Below are 18,830 nucleotides of genomic sequence, written 5' to 3'. Positions count from 1 at the left end.
TACCTATCATGGGTGTGGCTCAAAATTCTTCCTATGTGATCCCTGCTTGTAATTTGGTGTGTCATAACTTTTGCTCATTTTCATGTCTAGGGGGTCTGACTTTATGTGGGCTGTTGCAGTTACTGGCATAATGCCCTTCTCTTTTGCACAGATCACAAATCCTTAAGTTCCTCCATGTGCCAATGGCCTGGGGTTTTGGTTGATTTGATGCCTCCTCAAACGCTTGGATGCTCATCACCATCAACCACTTTCCCTGTACCTACCTGATTCCTTGGATACCATGATTATGTCGTTGTCTAGGGGGTTGGTATGCCTTCTGTGAATCTTTGATCATACAGTTAGATCTTTCCTAGGATCTGGGTAATCAGACATGATTGATCTCAATTCTGTCCGGGACCAGGGATGGCGCATTGCACTGTCCTTGACGGGAATGGTTCCCTGATCATCAGTCTTCCCATTGGGGACTGTGATCACCCTGACAGGACTAAACTCAATTACATCACCTTGTTTTGGTCTTACAATATGGGGTACATTTGTTTGTGCGTGATATAAAACATTGTACGTACCTGTGGACACGACCTCACCTGACCCTCCGTTAGGGGGTTTGATTATTGCCTTTACCAATTTGGTCGCGTCCACCTGGATGTTTTGTAGGATGGCTTCCGGAAGAGGTGCCGACATCGTTCTGGGCTCACTTTCTTGTTGGTAATCCTGAGGGAAGTTTAACATGGGGTGCGACTTGCACAGGTTAACATTTGTAATTTTTTTACACTTTCATTTTCATAAACATTATTACATTTAACACTTTCATTCTTAATACAGTTACTAAGTGCATTTTTATCGTACAACATTGTGCCATTTCTCTGCAACCATAATCCTCTTCAATGCCATGTCTCTCCTCTCAAGATGAAAGTTAGATATGTAAGTTACATTTCTTTGCATTTCACTTTCCTGTTGCCATAACTGCAAACAATCATCATGTTTAACTCGTTGTTTCCAGGATTTTATGAGACTGATCCTTTGCCTTAAATTATGCAACACCTCTAAGTCAAAACTACCTATCCCGGGAAATGGTGCCTTATCCCCCGCAGTCATTCGTGTCCATTCATCACAAAAGGTCTCAGTGTGGGGACCATATTTCCCCCACATTACTAACCGAGCAGACCCTCGGGGTCTGCAAGCCTCTGGAGTCTGAATCCTGACCTCCGACCGTCTCTGTGTTGTGCACTTGGCTGCCATTGTGGACCTTTTTAACACAGAAAAACTTCCTAAAATGCACCAAACACAGAACTTCGTTGGAAATCCTTAAAGCTCTTCCACTGAACTTCTTCTGCTCCGGGTATCCCCGTTCCGCCTTCTAGCAGACACGTGTAGCCGTTGCAGGCCCTATCTCTAGAGATTTTCCTGAGAAAATTCCCTTCCTTTTTCTTTTACACAAATCACGCTTGCATGTGCTCCCTACAACACGTATGAGGGCAAGATTTACGCATGGATATACGACCTCATATCACGTTGCGTTATTGGTCACACATACAACCGTGCGGTCCAATCGTACCACTTATAGACACTTGTTGCCCATAAATGGTAGGATCATTGGAGTCTCCCTACTGTGCTCCAAAACAGCCAGAGCGTAATACAACGAAAACTTTATCACACTCTGTTGCACGTTTTCACTCAGATCGTGCTCATCACGTTCCACATAGATCACACAGATCACAAAGTCCACAAAGCGGAATTCAATACCGTTTTATCACATAGATCACAAAGTCCACAAAGCGGGATTCAATACACTCATACCGTTTTCAACCCACTATCATTCTTATAGTTTTCTGATCAGAAAAATCATTTCCCGTAGTCTGATAGCTCTCCCCAGAGGCGTTACAGTAAAGTAAGGTATTTAAACTAAATTTTGGAAACTGAACAAATGTGTGCTATTGTCTTGTGGCTTCTGTATCGCCTTACTATAAGCGATATTTCACTAAATAAACGCTTACCAAACACCACACAGTATCTTCTATGCTGTGTGCTTGTTTTTTCTCAGCACGTTATCAATGCAAATGGCAAACAGGAAGGTGAGATGTGAAACTTACACAGATGAAAATGCAATTCTAAATTTAATCTAATAACATACATTGATGTAAGCACACGCATATGAAATTACATATAAGTACCAATCACTATTACTTATGATTGACTATGATATAGATTAAATAAATGCATAAAAAAAAACTCATTAAATGATGATTTCTTTTTGACAGTGGATGGCTGATTGTTTCCTGAGTCAACTGAAAACCAGCCGCTCAGAAAAAAAAAAAAAATTTGACCTTCCCAAAATGGCCGCTGCTCCTCCCCCTTCCACCTCCATGAGGGTCACACAAAATGGTGGACAGACCATGCGGCCTCTTGTCACAAAGAAAGTCATCATTCAAAACTCCTAAAGTTATTCTAGGCCTGAGTGTGTAGTTGGCACCAAATTGAAATAAAAACCAGATTTTCAAAGACAATAGCGTACTGTTCTTACCTCCGGTCCCGGATTCCCTCAGCACCCTTTACTAAGCGAAACAGACGCTTATCCAATCAGCACTGCAAGGAATATGATCCCGCCCTTTGCTGATGGATAATGTCTGCTGATATTACCTAGCAGAGATATGTGAAGGATAGGACGAGTCCCCCAATTGACAATGCTAAATACTTTTGTCGTATAAACAACCCTTTATGAAGTCTAAGAACACTGTACGCTGTTTACTTAAGAAGTACCGTACGGGTACGCTGGTTGCGTAACGATCGCTCAGCCGTAGGCGAGACGCTCAAGCGTCACGTTCGCTCACGGCCCAGTGATCACAGGACACGTTATTGGCTGTTGACTAACGTAATGATTCGCTATGGCGTAGCAGACGCTCGAGACCACGAGGAGATCACCAGCAGCGCAGACGCTCACAACGCTATACCTTTATGTCTAAACCTTTTAACAATGAAATACACAGAATACCTTAATGTGAATACAGGGTGTAAGTGCAACCTTGTGTAACCTGACTAACTACAAAGCTGCTTGTGCGTCACCGACGCTCAAGTGAACACTTAACACTATAGAAAATACACAGATACTGGTTTAGGGTCCAAAGCCTATTATCTGTATTATATCTAATATACTGGTAAAAAGGGGATAACAGTACAAATGATACACTACAATATAACAAAGACTTCCTAACCAAAATAGCTACACTAGAAATACAATACAATACAATTACTATTTATGGGAAAATGGAAGGGGAAGAGAAGAAGAGAGAGATAGAGAGAAATGGCTCATGATAACATTAAATAAGAGACAACATGGTTGCAGATAAAACTACACATGTGAGAGACAATCGCTGCGCAGTTAGTCAATGCTGAATACAGCATGGGATGGAAGCTAGACTCCATTTTGAGAAAACTCCACTTGATTCCAAAGACCACACCACATGGCTGAAAGGGGGAGGGGAAGACATCCAGCAGCAGCCATTTTAGATTTGCAGGTCCAAACACATGGCACTTTATTCCAAAATGTCCAAGCCTCAAAACAATGCATATGTTCTGATTTTACAATTCCAAACCATCTAAATCACCTTTCACAATGTAATCCAACTTCCTAGAACCATCTCATAATTCCACATCCCAAACAACTTCAGTATCTCAATAACCAGAGCATATTCATCACAAGACCAGATCACAATGTAATTAACACAAACGTAACTGCATGGTGGTATTTATGATTAACAGGATATATATTATAACTAACCAGCACAATCTATTTTAAATCTCCATAGGCAAACAAATACCACAAATACTATGCTACAGATTGTATACTGTTCCAATTCATCACGGACTTCACAGAGTATCCACAAACACCCAACAATCACACAACCAAGTTACAATATCCTATTTAAACCAGAAAGCAATCTGTCTGTTTCCTTATCTAGCCATGTGAAGTTCAATACTTAGCCTTTAGTTTGGAAGATGTCCTGGGGATTTAGCTGCCATGCTGCTTTGTGCCAGGTAGCTGTGTGTGTGTCTGTGAGTGTAGCTACATTACATCTGTTCTCTGAGGCCACACCTGACCACTACCTTCCTGTTTGACCAGTACCTGGGGGAGGGGTCTTTCTTTCTCCTTTGTATATGCTAATCAGGTTCAGCCCTGAAAACTTAGTAAAAGGTTGTCTTGAGCATCCATTGTTCTAACAATATGATCTTAGCTTTTATACATATAATCATATCTATCCGCTGCAATGTCCCACAACAACACAACAGGCCTCAAACTAACCCACACCTCATTCTGCTTGCTTCAATACCAAACATGATGTGTTTATCTGGTTCGGTTCGAATGATACACATCCATGACATTAATTCATTAGCCAATTCTAAATCTCCATGATGTCTGGTGCTGTTCATTATTATAACCATGTACTGTATGAAACAAGTGCCGAATCCATCTCTGTGCCATGTCCGAGCAAATGCGTGTGTTTCCATATATTGCTGTGCTCGCTGCGCATATTTGCAAGTATAGCGACTTATATGTGTGCAGTTTATATGGTCTCTCTATGTAATATTTTTGACTTTGACAACTGACACTGAGCAGCGAGAACAGCACTGGACTATTGTACTGTAGTATACTGGTCACCACAATGCTGCACTGTACTACTATATACTACTCACAACAATGCAGCACGGATATGGATACTTGAAGTGACACGGAGCTGCAAGATACAGCAATTGCCTACTGTACTGTACAACTATATACTGTTGGTCACCAAAATGCTGCACTGTACTACTATATATACTGCTCACAAAAATGCAGCACAGATATGGAATGGATACTTGCAGTGACTCAGAGCTGCAAGATACAGCAATGGCCTACTGTACTGTACAACTACTGTATATACTGTTGGTCACCAAAATGCTGCACTGTACTACTATATATACTGCTCACAACAATGCAGCACAGATATGGAATGGATACTTGCAGTGACACGGAGCTGCAAGATACAGCAATGGCCTACGGTACTGTACAACTATATACTGTTGGTCACCAAAATGCAGCACACTGAGCACAGATATTTGCAGCACACTGAGCACAGATATGGAGCTTTTCAGGCAGAGAACGTAGATATTTGCAGCACACTGAGCACAGATATTTGCAGCAAACTGAGCACAGATATGGAGCTTTTCAGGCAGAGAACGTAGCCACGTCCTCTCTGTTCAATCTCCAATGCACGAGTGAAAATGGCGGCGATGCGCGGCTCTTTATATAGAATACGAACCTCGCGAGAATCCGACAGCGGGATGATGACGTTCGGCCGAGTTCGGATTAACCGAGCAAGGCGGGAAGATCCGAGGCTGCCTCGGACCAGTGTAAAATAGGTGAAGTTCGGGGGGGTTCGGATCTCAACGAATCGAACACGCTCATCTCTAATAATAAGTGTACGATTTGCGCACGATGCGTCACACGATGCATTTGAACCATGCACTCGTACACGATATTGTATAGGTGTATGGCCAGCATAAGACTAACCTTAACTTTAACCCTAATGCTAATGTCAGCTTTCTGTCAATGTTGAAATTTTCTGGTGTCAAACTTTGATGTTGGCTTTTTACCAATGTCAACATCATAACTAGAGATGTGCACCGGAAATTTTTCGGGTTTTGTGTTTTGGTTTTGGATTTGGTTCCGCGGTCGTGTTTTGGATTCGGACGCGTTTTGGCAAAACCTCCCTGAATTTTTTTTGACGGATTCGGGTGTGTTTTGGATGGGATCCGGTCTCTAAGTCGACAGTAACTAGGTCGACAATGTCTAGGTCGACCACAATTGTTTGACAGTAACTAGGTCGACAGGGTGTCTAGGTCTACAGGGTCTTTAGGTCGACATGTTCTAGGTCGACAGGTCAAAAGGTCGACATGAGTTTTTCACAATTTTTTCTTTTTTTGTACCTTTTCATACTTAACGATCCACGTGGACTACGATTGGAACGGTAATCTGTGCCGAGTGAAGCGGTAGCGGAGCGAAGGCACCATGCCAGAAGCATGGCGAGTGAAGCGAGCCATGCAAGGGGACGCAATGCACTAATTGGGGTTCCCGGTCACTCTACGAAGAAAACAACACCAAAATAACATTAAAAACTCATGTCGACCTTTTGACCTGTCGACCTAAAGACCCTGTCGACCTACATACCCTGTCGACCCAGTTACTGTCGACCAATAGTGGTCAACCTAGACATTGTCGACCTAGTTACTGTTGACTTTCAATACCACACCCGTTTTGGATTCAGGTGTTTTTTTACAAAAACCCCTCAAAAACAGCCTAAATCATAGAATTTGGGGGTCATTTTGATCCCATAGTATTATTAACCTCAATCACCATACTTTCCACTCATTTCCAGTCTATTCTGAACACCTCACAATATTATTTTTAGTCCTAAAGTTTGCACCGAGGTCGCTGGATGACTAAGCTAAGCGACCCAAGTGGCCGACACAAACACCTGGCCCATCTAGGAGTGGCACTGCAGTGTCAGACAGGATGGCAGATTTAAAAAATAGTCCCCAAACAGCACATGATGCAAAGATAAATTAAAGAAAAAAGAGGTGCAAGATGGAATTGTCCTTGGGCCCTCCCACCCACCCTTATGTTGTATAAACAGGACATGCACACTTTAACAAACCCATCATTTCAGCGACAGGGTCTGCCACTCGACTGTGACTGAAATAACTGGTTGGTTTGGGCCCCCATCAAAAAATAAGCAATCAATCTCTCCTTGTACAAACTGGCTCTACAGAGGCAAGATGTCCACCTACTCCTCATCATCCGATTCCTCACCCTTTTCACTGTGTACATCCTCCTCCTCACAAATTATTAATTCGTCCACACTGGAATCCACCATCTCAGGTCCCTGTGTACTTTCTGGAGGCAATTGCTGCTGGTGAATGTCTCCACGGAGGAATTGATTATAATTAATTTTGATGAACATCATCTTCTCCACATTTTCTGGAAGTAACCTCGTACGCCGATTGCTGACAAGGTGACCGGCTGCACTAAACACTCTTTCGGAGTACACACTGGAGGGGGGGGGGGCAACTTAGGTAAAATAAAGCCAGTTTGTGCAAGGGCCTCCAAATTCCCTCTTTTTCCTGCCAGTATACGTACGGACTGTCTGACGTGCCTACCTGGATGCGGTCACTCATATAATCCTCCACCATTCTTTCAATGGTGACAGAATCATATGCAGTGACAGTAGACGACATGTCAGTAATCGTTGGCAGGTCCTTCAGGCCAGACCAGATGTCAGCACTCGCTCCAGACTGCCCTGCATCACCGCCAGCGGGTGGACTCGGAATTCTTAGCCTTTTCCTCGCAGCCCCAGTTGCGGAAGAATGTGAAGGAGGAGCTGTTGACGGGTCACGTTCTGCTTGACTTAACAATTTTCTCACCAGCAGGTCTTTGAACCTCTGCAGACTTGTGTCTGCTGGAAAGAGAGATACAACGTAGGTTTTAAATCTAGTATCGAGCAGTTCAAAGGGTTGCAGAACCTTGCACAACGTTGAAATCATTCTCCACTGCGCTTGAGTCAGGTGCATTCCCCCTCCTTTGCCTATATCATAGGTAGCTGTATAGGCTTGAATGGCCTTTTGCTGCTCCTCCATCCTCTGAAGCATATAGAGGGTTGAATTCCACCTCGTTACCACCTCTTGCTTCAGATGATGGCGGGGCAGGTTCAGGAGTGTTTGCTGGTGATCCAGTCTTTGGCACGCGGTGGCTGAATGCCAAAAGTGGCCCGCAATTCTTCGGGCCACCGACAGCATCTCTTGCACGCCCCTGTCGTTTTTTAAATAATTCTGCACCACCAAATTCAATCTATTTGCAAAACATGGGACGTTCTGGAGTTTGCCCACATGTAATGCACGCACAATATTGGTGGCGTTGTCCGATGTCACAAATCCCCAGGAGAGTCCAATTGGGGTAAGCCATTCTGCGATGATGTTCCTCAGTTTCCGTAAGAGGTTGTCAGCTGTGTGCCTCTTATACAAAGCGTAGCCTGCCTAGGAACGAGTTGGCGTTTGCGAGATGCTGCTACTGGTGCCACCGCTGCTGTTCTTGCTGCGGGAGGCAATACATCTGCCCAGTGGGCTGTCACAGTCATATAGTCCTTAGTCTGCCCTGCTCCACTTGTCCACATGTCCATGATTAAGTGGACATTGGGTACAACTGCATGTTTTAGGACACTGGTGACTCTTTTTCTGACATCTGTGTACATTCTCGGTATCGCCTGCCTAGAGAAATGGAACCTAGATGGTATTTGGTACCGGGGACACACTACCTCAAGCAATTCTCTAGTTCCCTGTGAATTAACGCTGGATACCGGACACACGTTTAACACCACCGAAGCTGCCAAGACCTGAGTTATCCGCTTTGCAGCAGGATAACTGCTGTGATATTTCATCTTACTCACAAAGGACTGTTGGACAGTCAATTGCTTACTGGAAGTAGTACAAGTGGTCTTCCGACTTCCCCTCTGGGATGACGATCGACTCCCAGCATCAACAACAGCAGCGCCAGCAGCAATAGGTGTTACACTCAAGGATGCATCGGAGGAATCCCAGGCAGGAGAGGACTCGTCAGACTTGTCAGTGACATGGCCTGCAGGACTATTGGCTTTCCTGTCTAAGGAGGAAATTGGCACTTAGGGAGTTGGTGGTGTGGTTTGCAGGAGCTTGGTTACAAGAGGAAGGGATTTAGTTGTCAGTGGACTGCTTCCGCTGTCACCCAAAGTTTTTGAACTTGTCACTGACTTCTGATGAATGCACTCCAGGTGACTTATAAGGGAGGATGTTCCTAGGTGGTTAACGTCCTTACCCCTACTTGACAAAGGCAACACACGGCTTGACACCTGTTGTCCGCATTTCTGTTAAAATAATTCCACACCGAAGAGGGGATTTTTTTTGTATTTGACCAGGCATGTCAATGGCCATATTCGTCCCACGGACAACAGGTGTCTCCCCGGATGCCTGACTTAAACAAACCACCTCACCATCAGAATCCTCCTTGTCAATTTCCTCCTCAGCGCCAGCAACACCCATATCCTCATCCTGGTGTACTTCAACAGTGACATCTTCAATTTGACTATCAGGAACTGGACTGCGGGTGCTCCTTCCAGCACTTGCAGGGGGCATGCAAATGGTGGAAGGCGCCACCTCTTCCCGTCCAGTGTTGGGAAGGTCAGGCATCGCAACCGACACATTTGGACTCTCCTTGGGGATTTGTGATTTAGAAGAACGCACAGTCCTTTGCTGTGTTTTTGCCAGCTTAAGTCTTTTCATTTTTCTAGCGAGAAGATGAGTGCTTCCATCCTCATGTGAAGCTGAACCACTAGCCATGAACATAGGACAAGGCCTCAGCCATTCCTTGCCACTCCGTGTCGTAAATGGCATATTGGCAAGTTTACGCTTCTCAGACGCTTTTAATTTTGATTTTTGGGTCATTTTACTGAACTCTTGTTTTTTGGATTTTACATGCTCTCTACTATGACATTGGGCATCGGCCTTGGCAGACGACGTTGATGGCATTTCATCGTCTCGGCCATGACTAGTGGCAGCAGCTTCAGTACGAGGTGGAAGTGGATCTTGATCTTTCCCTATTTTACCCTCCACATTTTTGTTCTCCATTTTTTAATGTGTGGAATTATATGGCAGTAATATATCAATAGCAATGGCCTACTGTACCGTACTGCTATATATTATATACTGGTGGTGAGAAAAATTATGCACTGTCCTCCTACTACTGCGCACAACAACTAAAATGCACCACAGGTATGGATGGATAGTATACTTGACGACACAGAGGTAGGTAGAGCAGTGGCCTACTGTACCGTACTGCTATATATTATATACTGGTGGTCAGCAAAATTATGCACTGTCCTCCTACTACTGCGCACAACAACTAAAATGCACCACAGGTATGGATGGATAGTATACTTGACGACACAGAGGTAGGTAGAGCAGTGAGTAAAGTGAGTAAATGTCTTAAGACATTTACCAGCAATTGCCTCCAGAAAGTACACAGGGACCTGTGATGGTGGATTCCAGTGGGGATGAATTAATACTCTGTGAGGAGGAGGATGTACACAGTGATAGGGGTGAGGAATCGGGAATGAGGATGAGGTGGACATCTTGCCTCTGTAGAGCCAGTTTGTGCAAGGAGAGATTGATTGCTTATTTTTTGATGGGGGCCCAAACCAACCAGTTATTTCAGCCACAGTCATGTGGCAGACCCTGTCGCTGAAATGATGGGTTTGTTAAAGTGTGCATGTCCTGTTTATACAACATAAGGGTGGGTGGGAGGGCCCAAGGACAATTCCATCTTGCACCTTTTTTATTTATCTTTGCATCATGTGCTGTTTGGGGACTATTTTTTAAGTGCCATCCTGTCTGACACTGCAGTGCCACTCCTAGATGGGCCAGGTGTTTGTGCCGCCCACTTGGGTCATTTAGCTTAGTCATCCAGCGACCTCGGTGCAAATTTTAGTACTAAAAATAATATTGTGAGGTGTTCAGAATAGACTTGAAATGAGTGGAAATTATGGTTATTGAGGTTAATAATACTATAGTAGCAAAAATTACCTCCAAATTCTATGATTTAAGCTGTTTTTGAGGGTTTTTAAAAAAAAAACCCCACTCGAATCCAAAACGCATCCGAATCCGACAAACATTTGAAAGGGTGGTTTTGCCAAAACACGACCGCGGAACCAAATCCAAAACCAAAACACAAAACCCGAAAAATGCCCGCTGCACATCTCTACATAGGAGGTGTATCCTTATCTGAGATGTTATATGCAGTACAGTATATTGTGGTTAATCTTACAATCTACAATACCAATTTTACACATAGTATAAAGAGGTTTGACATATCAGTTTGACATTCATCATGTTCTCTTTTATAACAAGATAATGTTGACATGGTCATTATGTCAACTGTGAACATGTTGACACCTTCATCATTGACCATGTCAACATGAAGGAAATGTCAACAGGATCAGAATGTCGACAATGTGGTTTTCAGGTAAGTTTATCTCTAACGCTAACCCTAATACTGGCCATACACCTATACGACTCGCGTTAGATGCGAGTCATACTACGATCCCCCCCACCAGGTCCCCGTCATACGATGGATCATATGGTGCTTTTGCCCCATACAATCTATCATACCACCCGCAGTCGACCCCTATCCGGAGAGACTCATCATATGTGCTGCACAAATGATCAGTTGATGCGATGTACGACCCGTGGGTTGCACATCGCATCATAAGGGTCCATAATAAGTAGAGATGTGCACCGGAAATTTTTCGGGTTTTGGTTTTGGATTCGGTTCTGTGGCCGTGTTTTGGATTCGGATGTGTTTTGGCAAAACCTCCCTGAAAATTTTTTGTCGGATTCAGGTGTGTTTTGGATTCGGGAGTTTTTTTAAAAAAAAAACTCAAAAACAGCTTAAATCATAGAATTTGGGGGTAATTTTGATCCTATAGTATTATTAACCTCAATAACCACAATTTCCACTCATTTCCAGTCTATTCTGAACACCTCACAATACTATTTTTAGTCCTAAAATTTGCACCGAGGTCGCTGGATGACTAAGCTAAGCGACCCAAGAGGGCGGCACAAACACCTGGCCCATCTAGGAGTGGTAGTGCAGTGTCAGACAGGATGGCACTTAAAAAAATTGGCCCCAAACAGCACATGATGCAAAGAAAAAAGAAAAAGAGGTACAATGTGGTCGCTGGACGGCTAAGCTAAGCGACACAAACACCTCAATATCACAGGAATTATTCGTTCTAATCAATGGTATTATTAGTCCAAATCACTGGAAGAAAATGACAAAATCACAGGAATTATTCATTCTACTCAATGGTATTATTGGTCCAAATCACTGGAAGAAAATGACAAAATCACAGGAATTATTCGTTCTACTCAATGGTATTATTGGTCCAAATCACTCGAAGAAAATGACAAAGGGGGTAATTCCAAGTTGATGGCAGCAGGAATTTTTTTTAGCAGTTGGGCAAAACCATGTGCACTGCAGGGGGGGCAGATATAACATTTGCAGAGAGAGTTAGATTTGGGTGGGTTATTTTGTTTCTGTGCAGGGTAAATACTGGCTGCTTTATTTTTACACTGCAATTTAGATTGCAGATTGAACACACCACACCCAAATCTATCTCTCTCTGCACATGTTATACCTGCCTTTCCTGCAGTGCACATGGTTTTGCCCAACTGCTAACAAAGTTCCTGCTGCGATCAACTCAGAATTACCCCCAAAATCGCTGGAATCATTTGGCAAGATCACTGTAATTAATAATTAATTATAAATCACTGATATTAATTGGTAAAATCTCGCTATTGCCTGCCTAGTGAAGTGGAATCTAGATGGGATTTTGTACCAGGGACTCAATAACTTCATCAATTGTCTAAATCCCAATGCACTAATGGCGGAAAACAGGCACACGTCTAACAGCGCACTGATTATACTGAGAACTGATTATACTGATCAATCACTGATTATACTGAGCACTGATTTTACTGAGCACTGATGATACTATGGAGAACTGACACTGAGCAGCGAGAACAGCACTGGACTATTGTACTGTAGTATACTGGTCACCACAATGCTGCACTGTACTACTATATACTGCTCACAACAATGCAGCACGGATATGGATACTTGAAGTGACACGGAGCTGCAAGATACAGCAATTGCCTACTGTACTGTACAACTATATACTGTTGGTCACCAAAATGCTGCACTGTACTACTATATATACTGCTCACAAAAATGCAGCACAGATATGGAATGGATACTTGCAGTGACACAGAGCTGCAAGATACAGCAATGGCCTACTGTACTGTACAACTACTGTATATACTGTTGGTCACCAAAATGCTGCACTGTACTACTATATATACTGCTCACAACAATGCAGCACAGATATGGAATGGATACTTGCAGTGACACAGAGCTGCAAGATACAGCAATGGCCTACTGAACTGTACAACTATATACTGTTGGTCACCAAAATGCTGCACTGTACTACCTATATATACAGCTCACAAAAATGCAGCACAGATATGGAATGGATACTTGCAGTGACACGGAGCTGCAAGATACAGCAATGGCCTACGGTACTGTACAACTATATACTGTTGGTCACCAAAATGCAGCACACTGAGCACAGATATTTGCAGCACACTGAGCACAGATATGGAGCTTTTCAGGCAGAGAACGTAGATATTTGCAGCACACTGAGCACAGATATTTGCAGCACACTGAGCACAGATATGGAGCTTTTCAGGCAGAGAACGTAGCCACGTCCTCTCTGTTCAATCTCCAATGCACGAGTGAAAATGGCGGCGATGCGCGGCTCTTTATATAGAATACGAATCTCGCGAGAATCCGACTGCGGGATGATGACGTTCGGCCGCGTTCGGGTTAACCGAGCAAGGCGGGAAGATCCGAGGCTGCCTCGGACCAGTGTAAAATAGGTGAAGTTCGGGGGGGTTCGGATCTCAACGAACCGAACCCGCTCATCTCTAATAATAAGTGTACGATTTGCGCACGATGCGTCACACGATGCATTTGAACCATGCACTCGTACACGATATTGTATAGGTGTATGGCCAGCATAAGACTAACCTTAACTTTAACCCTAATGCTAATGTCAGCTTTCTGTCAATGTTGAAATTTTCTGGTGTCAAACTTTGATGTTGGCTTTTTACCAATGTCAACATCATAACTAGAGATGTGCACCGGAAATTTTTCGGGTTTTGTGTTTTGGTTTTGGATTCGGTTCCGCGGTCGTGTTTTGGATTCGGACGCGTTTTGGCAAAACCTCCCTGAAATTTTTTTGACGGATTCGGGTGTGTTTTGGATGGGATCCGGTCTCTAAGTCGACAGTAACTAGGTCGACAATGTCTAGGTCGACCACTATTGGTCGACAGTAACTAGGTCGACAGGGTGTCTAGGTCTACAGGGTCTTTAGGTCGACATGTTCTAGGTCGACAGGTCAAAAGGTCGACATGAGTTTTTCACAATTTTTTTCTTTTTTTTGTACCTTTTCATACTTAACGATCCACGTGGACTACGATTGGTATGGTAATCTGTGCCGAGTGAAGCGGTAGCGGAGCGAAGGCACCATGCCAGAAGCATGGCGAGTGAAGCGAGCCATGCAAGGGGACGAGGTGCACTAATTGGGGTTCCCGGTCACTCTACGAAGAAAACAACACCAAAATAACATTAAAAACTCATGTCGACCTTTTGACCTGTCGACCTAAAGACCCTGTCGACCTACATACCCTGTCGACCCAGTTACTGTCGACCAATAGTGGTCGACCTAGACATTGTCGACCTAGTTACTGTCGACTTTCAATACCACACCCGTTTTGGATTCAGGTGTTTTTTTACAAAAACCCCTCAAAAACAGCTTAAATCATAGAATTTGGGGGTCATTTTGATCCCATAGTATTATTAACCTCAATAACCATACTTTCCACTCATTTCCAGTCTATTCTGAACACCTCACACCTCACAATATTATTTTTAGTCCTAAAGTTTGCACCGAGGTCGCTGGATGACTAAGCTAAGCGACCCAAGTGGCTGACAAACACCTGGCCCATCTAGGAGTGGCACTGCAGTGTCAGACAGGATGGCAGATTTAAAAAATAGCCCCCAAACAGCACATGATGCAAAGAAAAAAAAGAGGTGCAATGAGGTCGCTGTGTGGCTAAGCTAAGCGACCCAAGTGGCCGACACAAACACCTGGCCCATCTAGGAGTGGCACTGCAGTGTCAGACACGATGGCAGATTTAAAAAATAGTCCCCAAACAGCACATGATGCAAAGATAAATTAAAGAAAAAAGAGGTGCAAGATGGAATTGTCCTTGGGCCCTCCCACCCACCCTTATGTTGTATAAACAGGACATGCACACTTTAACAAACCTATCATTTCAGCCACAGGGTCTGCCACACGACTGTGACTGAAATGACTGGTTGGTTTGGGCCCCCATCAAAAAATAAGCAATCAATCTCTCCTTGTACAAACTGGCTCTACAGAGGCAAGATGTCCACCTACTCCTCATCATCCGATTCCTCACCCTTTTCACTGTGTACATCCTCCTCCTCACAAATTATTAATTCGTCCACACTGGAATCCACCATCTCAGGTCCCTGTGTACTTTCTGGAGGCAATTGCTGCTGGTGAATGTCTCCACGGAGGAATTGATTATAATTAATTTTGATGAACATCATCTTCTCCACATTTTCTGGAAGTAACCTCGTACGCCGATTGCTGACAAGGTGACCGGCTGCACTAAACACTCTTTCGGAGTACACACTGGAGGGGGGGTCAACTTAGGTAAAATAAAGCCAGTTTGTGCAAGGGCCTCCAAATTCCCTCTTTTTCCTGCCAGTATACGTACGGACTGTCTGACGTGCCTACTTGGATGCGGTCACTCATATAATCCTCCACCATTCTTTCAATGGTGACAGAATCATATGCAGTGACAGTAGACGACATGTCAGTAATCGTTGGCAGGTCCTTCAGGCCAGACCAGATGTCAGCACTCGCTCCAGACTGCCCTGCATCACCGCCAGCGGGTGGACTCGGAATTCTTAGCCTTTTCCTCGCAGCCCCAGTTGCGGAAGAATGTGAAGGAGGAGCTGTTGACGGGTCACGTTCTGCTTGACTTAACAATTTTCTCACCAGCAGGTCTTTGAACCTCTGCAGACTTGTGTCTGCCGGAAAGAGAGATACAACGTAGGTTTTAAATCTAGTATCGAGCAGTTCAAAGGGTTGCAGAACCTTGCACAACGTTGAAATCATTCTCCACTGCGCTTGAGTCAGGTGCATTCCCCCTCCTTTGCCTATATCATAGGTAGCTGTATAGGCTTGAATGGCCTTTTGCTGCTCCTCCATCCTCTGAAGCATATAGAGGGTTGAATTCCACCTCGTTACCACCTCTTGCTTCAGATGATGGCGGGGCAGGTTCAGGAGTGTTTGCTGGTGATCCAGTCTTTGGCACGCGGTGGCTGAATGCCAAAAGTGGCCCGCAATTCTTCGGGCCACCGACAGCATCTCTTGCACGCCCCTGTCGTTTTTTAAATAGTTCTGCACCACCAAATTCAATCTATTTGCAAAACATGGGACGTTCTGGAGTTTGCCCACATGTAATGCACGCACAATATTGGTGGCGTTGTCCGATGTCACAAATCCCCAGGAGAGTCCAATTGGGGTAAGCCATTCTGCGATGATGTTCCTCAGTTTCCGTAAGAGGTTGTCAGCTGTGTGCCTCTTATGGAAAGCGGTGATACAAAGCGTAGCCTGCCTAGGAACGAGTTGGCGTTTGCGAGATGCTGCTACTGGTGCCACTGCTGCTGTTCTTGCTGCGGGAGGCAATACATCTGCCCAGTGGGCTGTCACAGTCATATAGTCCTTAGTCTGCCCTGCTCCACTTGTCCACATGTCCATGATTAAGTGGACTTTGGGTACAACTGCATGTTTTAGGACACTGGTGACTCTTTTTCTGACATCTGTGTACATTCTCGGTATCGCCTGCCTAGAGAAATGGAACCTAGATGGTATTTGGTACCGGGGACACACTACCTCAAGCAATTCTCTAGTTCCCTGTGAATTAACGCTGGATACCGGACACACGTTTAACACCACCGAAGCTGCCAAGACCTGAGTTATCCGCTTTGCAGCAGGATGACTGCTGTGATATTTCATCTTACTCACAAAGGACTGTTGGACAGTCAATTGCTTACTGGAAGTAGTACAAGTGGTCTTCCGACTTCCCCTCTGGGATGACGATCGACTCCCAGCAGCAACAACAGCAGCGCCAGCAGCAATAGGTGTTACACTCAAGGATGCATCGGAGGAATCCCAGGCAGGAGAGGACTCGTCAGACTTGACAGTGACATGGCCTGCAGGACTATTGGCTTTCCTGTCTAAGGAGGAAATTGGCACTTAGGGAGTTGGTGGTGTGGTTTGCAGGAGCTTGGTTACAAGAGGAAGGGATTTAGTTGTCAGTGGACTGCTTCCGCTGTCACCCAAAGTTTTTGAACTTGTCACTGACTTCTGATGAATGCACTCCAGGTGACGTATAAGGGAGGATGTTCCTAGGTGGTTAACGTCCTTACCCCTACTTATTACAACTTGACAAAGGCAACACACGGCTTGACACCTGTTGTCCGCATTTCTGTTAAAATAATTCCACACCGAAGAGGGGATTTTTTTTGTATTTGACCTGGCATGTCAATGGCCATATTCGTCCCACGGACAACAGGTGTCTCCCCGGATGCCTGACTTAAACAAACCACCTCACCATCAGAATCCTCCTTGTCAATTTCCTCCTCAGCGCCAGCAACACCCATATCCTCATCCTGGTGTACTTCAACAGTGACATCTTCAATTTGACTATCAGGAACTGGACTGCGGGTGCTCCTTCCAGCACTTGCAGGGGGCGTGCAAATGGTGGAAGGCGCCACCTCTTCCCGTCCAGTGTTGGGAAGGTCAGGCATCGCAACCGACACAATTGGACTCTCCTTGGAGATTTGTGATTTAGAAGAACGCACAGTCCTTTGCAGTGTTTTTGCCAGCTTAAGTCTTTTCATTTTTCTAGCGAGAAGATGAGTGCTTCCATCCTCATGTGAAGCTGAACCACTAGCCATGAACATAGGACAAGGCCTCAGCCATTCCTTGCCACTCTGTGTCGTAAATGGCATATTGGCAAGTTTACGCTTCTCAGACGCTTTTAATTTTGATTTTTGGGTCATTTTACTGAACTCTTGTTTTTTGGATTTTACATGCTCTCTACTATGACATTGGGCATCGGCCTTGGCAGACGACGTTGATGGCATTTCATCGACTCGGCCATGACTAGTGGCAGCAGCTTCAGTACGAGGTGGAAGTGGATCTTGATCTTTCCCTATTTTACCCTCCACATTTTTGTTCTCCATTTTTTAATGTGTGGAATTATATGGCAGTAATATATCAATAGCAATGGCCTACTGTACCGTACTGCTATATATTATATACTGGTGGTCAGCAAAATTATGCACTGTCCTCCTACTACTGCGCACAACTAAAATGCACCACAGGCATGGATGGATACTATACTTGACGACACAGAGGTAGGTAGAGCAGTGGCCTACTGTACCGTACTGCTATATATTATATACTGGTGGTCAGCAAAATGATGCACTGTCCTCCTACTACTGCTCAAAACAACTAAAATGCACCACAGGTATGGATGGATAGTATACTTGACGACACAGAGGTAGGTAGAGCAGTGGCCTACTGTACCGTACTGCTATATATTATATACTGGTGGTCAGCAAAATTATGCACTGTATTCCTACTATATATACTGCGCACAACTAAAATGCACCACAGGTATGGATGGATAGTATACTTGACGACACAGAGGTAGGTAGAGCAGTGGCCTACCGTACCGTACTGCTATATATTATATACTGGTGGTCACAAAATTATGCACTGTACTCATACTATATATACTGCGCACAACTAAAATGCACCACAGGTATGGATGGATAGTATACTTGACGACACAGAGGTAGGTAGAGCAGTGGCCTACTGTACCGTACTGCTATATATTATATACTGGTGGTCAGAAAAAAATTATGCACTGTCCTCTTACTACTGCACACAACAACTAAAATGCACCACAGGTATGGATGGATAGTATACTTGACGACACAGAGGTAGGTAGAGCAGTGGCCTACTGTACCGTACTGCTATATA

Source organism: Pseudophryne corroboree, chromosome 10 (assembly GCF_028390025.1).
Source record: "Pseudophryne corroboree isolate aPseCor3 chromosome 10, aPseCor3.hap2, whole genome shotgun sequence".
Classification (NCBI taxonomy): Eukaryota; Metazoa; Chordata; class Amphibia; order Anura; family Myobatrachidae; genus Pseudophryne; species Pseudophryne corroboree.
Note: the sequence above shows the minus strand (reverse complement) of the source record.